The 6,000-nt window shown below is 41.8% G+C and overlaps 1 protein-coding gene across 2 annotated transcripts in view; it reads right to left on the bottom strand.

The window, feature by feature from the left end:
- STON1 (stonin 1) overlaps positions 1-6,000 on the bottom strand; it is a 93,836-nt gene that overhangs the window by 66,736 nt on the left and 21,100 nt on the right. The window lies entirely within an intron of this gene.

The raw sequence follows: 6,000 nt of genomic DNA, 5'->3' as shown, positions 1-6,000 counted from the left end.
CTCCTATCTATCTCCTATCTATCTATCTATCTATCTATCTATCTATCTATCTATCTATCTCCTATCTATCTATCTATCTATCTATTTATCTCCTATCTATCTCCTATCTATCTCCTATCTATCTATCTATCTATCTATCTATCTATCTATCTATATATCTATCTCCTATCTATCTATCTATCTCCTATCTATCTATCTATCTATCTATCTATCTCCTATCTATCTATCTCCTATCTATCTCCTATCTATCTATCTCCTATCTATCTATCTATCTATCTATCTCCTATCTATCTATCTATCTATTATCTATCTCCTATCTATCTATCTATCTATCTATCTATCTATCTATTATCTATCTCCTATCTATCTATCTATCTATCTATCTATCTATCTATCTATCTATCTATCTACCTCCTATCTATCTATCTATCTATCTATCTATCTATTTATCTCCTATCTATCTATCTATCTATTTATCTATCTATCTATCTATCTATCTATCTATTATCTATCTCCTATCTATCTATCTATCTATCTATCTCCTATCTATCTATCTATCTATCTATCTCCTATCTATCAATCTATCTATCTATCTATCTATCTATCTATCTCCTATCTATCTATCTATCTATCTATCTCCTATCTATCTATCTATCTATCTATCTATCTATCTATCTATCTTCTATCTATCTATCTATCTCCTATCTATCTATCTCCTATCTATCTATCTATCTATCTATCTATCTATCTATCTATCTATCTCCTATCTATCTATCTATCTATCTATCTATCTATCTATCTATCTCCTATCTATCTCCTATCTATCTATCTATCTATCTCCTATCTATCTATCTATCTATCTATCTATCTATCTATCTATCTATCTCCTATCTATCTATCTCCTATCTATCTATCTATCTCCTATCTATCTATCTATCTATCTATCTATCTCCTATCTATCTATCTATCTATCTATCTATCTATCTATCTATCTATCTCCTATCTATCTATCTATCTATCTATCTCCTATCTATCTATCTATCTATCTATCTATCTATCTATCTATCTATCTATCTTCCTATCTATCTCCTATCTATCTATCTATCTCCTATCTATCTATCTATCTATCTCCTATCTATCTATCTATCTATCTATCTATCTATCTATCTATCTCCTATCTCCTATCTATCTATCTATCTATGTGGTATTCTAGTTCGGCTACATTCACTGCAATACCACACACAACCTGAGGACAAGAGAGGCGCTGTTTCTGGAAGACAACACTTATGTTTTTGTAATTCTGGAGAACCCCTTAAATGTTCCATGTTGCTCCATCCTGTATGTAGCAGAGCTGAACCTGCACTATATCACCGGATCATTGATTCTTATACAGAACAAGGTGCATGGGGCGCGGGCCGGGGGGTGGGGTCACTCTAAATAATGAAGTGATGTTCTTATTCATGTGTGGACCTCAGCGCTAGATAATCACTGGCCAACAAATTTTCAAAAGTTGTTTGGTTTAGAAATAAAATTCTCCATTTCTTAATTATTTTTGTGCTGAATTCAAATATCACAAGGAAAAATGTGAATTGTCTCTAGTTTCTCTGATATGGGAGAGTTCTCATGTTACTGTGAATTGTATAGAATACAGTATAATAGCCGACATATTTATTACTTCTGCATCATAAGGAAGCTCGGTCACTGTTCATAAACTCCTGAAATAAATTCATAGAAAACTCAGTTCTATCGGAAATCAGCTACAATTTACAGGCAGATCCAAGAATTTTTACAAATTAATTCTGTTTATTGACCTCTGGAATGTCGCTCCTTATTCAATGGCTTCTCGGTGCATTTACACGTCTTTTGTATTCATACATGGGATTGTCTCTGATAACCGGCCAACAGTAATCTGCAAGCATTGATGGCTTCCATTTACCCCGATACCTTAGGCTAGGTTCAAACTGCGTTTTTGCAATCCGTTTTTTTCAAAAAACGAATGAAAAACGGATGCATTTGTGTGCATCCTTTTTGATCCGTTTTTCCATTGACTTCCATTATAAATAAAAACGGATCAAAACAGATCCGTTTTTTTAACGGACACAAAAGTAGTGTTGACACTACTTTTGTGTCCATTAAAAAAAACATCCATTTTTTTATTTTGTATAATGGAAGTCAATGGAAAAGCAGATCAAAACGGATGCACACAAATGCTAAAAAGCAGTGTGAACCTAGCCTTATACCATAACTATTGGTCATTCTAAGATGATGCAATATACCAGTTGATGATGCAATACTGATGATGCAAACTTTTCTCAGTATTGTATCACAGGCTGTGAGAAGTATAGAAAGTGCGTCTATATCTGGAGATATCAGAGATAAATCCCTGATTCTGCTCAGTCTGCAAAACGATTCCATCAGGCAGATTAGGCGTTAGTGATTCCGGGAATATCCGCACAGGTCTGCCATGGCTTACTGGTAAAGGGGTACTCTGCTCATACATAACTTTTGATATGTTGCCTCCTATGGTGAGACTAACAATTCCTTCCATACTTGTTATTATCTATTCTCCAGCACTGGGGTCCGCTGTCCATCACTCTGGCTCCCGGTCCCCCAACCACTTCCTGGTCCACTTCAGGACCCCACTACGGCCACTGACTGGCTGAGCAGGGCTGACACGTCATGACCCGAGTCCCGCTCAGAACAGGAAGCGGCAGGGGGAGCGGACCCCAGTGCTGGAGCCGGGGAGGTAGGGGCATGTGGTTATATTCAGCCACCTCCTCCCCAGCTGTTTTGAAAGACCTTACTGGTCTTTACTGATGAACTCTGCAGACAGTATATAGATATATAGCTTTGCAGTTGTTCTATTGAGGTGATACACAGTCCTTTGTGCTCTTCTCAGATCTAGCAGACACAGCTGATACACTGGTAGAGGAGAGCAGATACCTCTGATACTTACACAGCTTAGGAACTGGAATACACTGATGAGCTGCAGATGCAAACTATGAAGACGATAGACCTCTGAGATAAGTAACCTTGAGAAGTGGAGTTGAAGCGACTTGGGGGGCTGTGGGGGTGAATGTGGGTTCCTTATCCAGTCTACTATGGTACTCAGCTGGGGCCATAAGAGAAAGTCCTCTATCCATTAAAATTAACATCCACCTAAGCTACCACATAGGCACAGAGTGACACATGATCAGGGATTACAGGCCCACCCAGTGCGTAGAGCTAACCGTCCGTTGACCCTTAGGAATCCTAGCAGGTTTGCATTAGAGACTCTGACTTTGCACTGTGCTATACTACTGACTTGGACAGAACCTCAGTTACTTGTGCGTTGCATTCAGAGGTAGAAGAAGACGACTATACCCAAGCGTGGATAGGATTTAGAGCTGGTGTTCCACAGTCCCTTACTCGCAGTGCTCTAGCTGGACATGGCTAGGGTATCAGGATATAGAAGAAACATAATAGTCACGCACATGGGTCCTGGCCACCTGACCAGGCCCAGGAAGAATACTCTCTGGAATAATCAATAATCACTACAGAACACACTCTCTAGACTGACCAACTCACAGCTAGACCCACCCCTTCTTTCTCTCTCTCTCTCTCTCTCTCTCTCTACATATATATATATATATATATATATATATATATATATATATATATATATACTGTATATCCCTTAAAGGGAGGAATCTAAATGGGCAAGAGACATAATAACCCTCTGTGATAGGGCAATAGCCCCTGAGGTATCTGGCTCAGGGATTGGCTAAAGTGTCTAACACTGGCACGACTGATACAATCAATAGAGCAATCAGTTAACCCTAACATACTTCTGACCTTTAGCCGGGCAGCGAACACAGCGACACCTGGTGGTGGGAGCAGCATACTACAGGCTTCATCCCCAGAGCCTATAACACACAGTACTGACCTATACGTGTTGCTACATTAGTAGTGAACACGGCTCTGGGACACTGCAGCTATACACACTGACTACTGACATTAGTGCAGATCTCTCCTAATCACAGAACGCTGCATAAAGGTCTAATGTAACATTTTTTATATATTTCCTCTTTTAATCTATTTATATAACCTCCATTTTTTAGGTGACCACCACCCATTAGTCACAGACACATGCGGCTCCCATGGGACAAGCGATTGTAATAAGTAACCACTGGGCTCCTCTCTGACCCCCATAATCCCAGTATATGTTGACTATCCCCCCGGCTGGCCGGCGTTCTCACACGATGCAATGATCTGGACAGGAAGCTTTCATCTGATAGCTGGACGTGCACGCAACAGGAAAAAACACTGATACCGGACTATTTTTTTTATAGCCTCATGTAATGTTTGGAATAATCTATGACTGGTGCCATCCTGTTCCCCCAAAATAACACCTAATAGAGGTTCTGCTGAATTGCTGAATATAAGGCCTCCCCGGAAAGTAAGACCTAGCAATGTTTTTGTCTGGAAGCATGGCCGCCGCACAGACCACCAGGACATGCAGCTCGGATTCTTTTTAGCCCACCGCTGTTGTCCCCTACCTGCACCGTCCATTGCAGAGCAGCTGTATGCAGGATATAAAGACCATACCATATAAAGCCACCATACCGTACGCTCTGTCCCTGCTGTGCTGTACGAGTGTGCTGCGGTGAGCTCCCCTTGGTGGCTGGAAGCTGCCATATAAGATGCTCTGTCCCTGCTGTGCTGTACGAGTGTGCTGCGGTGAGCTCCCCTTTGTGGCTGGAAGCTGCCATATAAGATGCTCTGTCCCTGCTGTGCTGTACGAGTGTGCTGCGGTGAGCTCCCCTTTGTGGCTGGAAGCTGCCATACTGTACACTCTGTTCCTGCTCTACGTGTGTACTGTGATGATCTCCCCCTGGAGGCCGGGAGCTGCCATACTGTACATCTGTTCCTGCTGTGCTGTAAGAGTTTGTCGTGGTGAGCTCCCCTTGGTGGCCAGAAGCCGCAATACTGTACGCTGTCCCTGCTGTGCTGTATGAGTGTGCTGTGGTAAGCTCCCCATGCTCTGTCCTGGCTGTGCATGTGACACGTAAATTCTTCTTCACAAAAAAATCCTGAAAATAAGACCCAGCGCATCTTTGGGAGCAAAAATGAATATGACACTGTTATTTTTGGGAAACGCGTTATCTATGTGTAATGGGGTCTCAAGCGCCCCCACCCCCACCCCCGGCAGAGCTTTCCTGAACTATCCCTCTGACCCCTGTAGATGCCACAACGTTCCTCTCTTCCACCAGAAGTGATGACTCCAGGTGCACCGGCAGGTTTTCTGGCCTCTGTACACGACCACCTTGGCCTCCAGGTCTATGGACAATGTTGGGTCCAGCAGTTCCCCAGGTCAGGGGTGTCTTGGTCCCCCGGGAAATACTTCAGCATAGAGAATCCATAAAGCATCATGGGCTACAGGACACAATGTGGTATATCCAGTATATCCATAACACGGTATAAATATGAGGTTATTAGAATGCGGCTCGGAGATGTGGTGACACAGCTGGAAGGACCATGTGATATCGGCTCCATACAATGCATTTCTAATGGGATCATTAATATTGTTGGAGCAGATTATGAAATGTGTGAATATTATAAGCAGAGTAATGGGCGACTGCAGGGGGATTGCATGCTAATAGTGCAGATAGATGAGCCGGGGTCTGATGCCGGGGAACCTGGGTTACTAATAACTAACAGAGAGCAGGCGGTGCACCTCCATAATACAAGACACATGGAGCCGTCTGGGAGATGCTCGGACGTTGTATGGAAGACAGACTGGGCCAACCATGCTTCAGCTGAGTATCTAGAATACAAGGATTAACAACCCACTAAGGCCGTGTTCACACTGCATTTCTGCAATGCGTTTTTGTTATCCGTTTTATGCAAAGGACAAATGAAAAAAAACAATGAAAAACGGAAGCATTTGTGTGCATCCGTTTTGATCTGTTTTTCCATTGACTTTTATTATAAAAACGGATAAAAAAAAAACAGGTCAAA

Source organism: Dendropsophus ebraccatus, chromosome 15 (assembly GCF_027789765.1).
Source record: "Dendropsophus ebraccatus isolate aDenEbr1 chromosome 15, aDenEbr1.pat, whole genome shotgun sequence".
Taxonomy (NCBI): Eukaryota; Metazoa; Chordata; class Amphibia; order Anura; family Hylidae; genus Dendropsophus; species Dendropsophus ebraccatus.
This window is presented reverse-complemented; position numbering and strand designations above follow the sequence as displayed.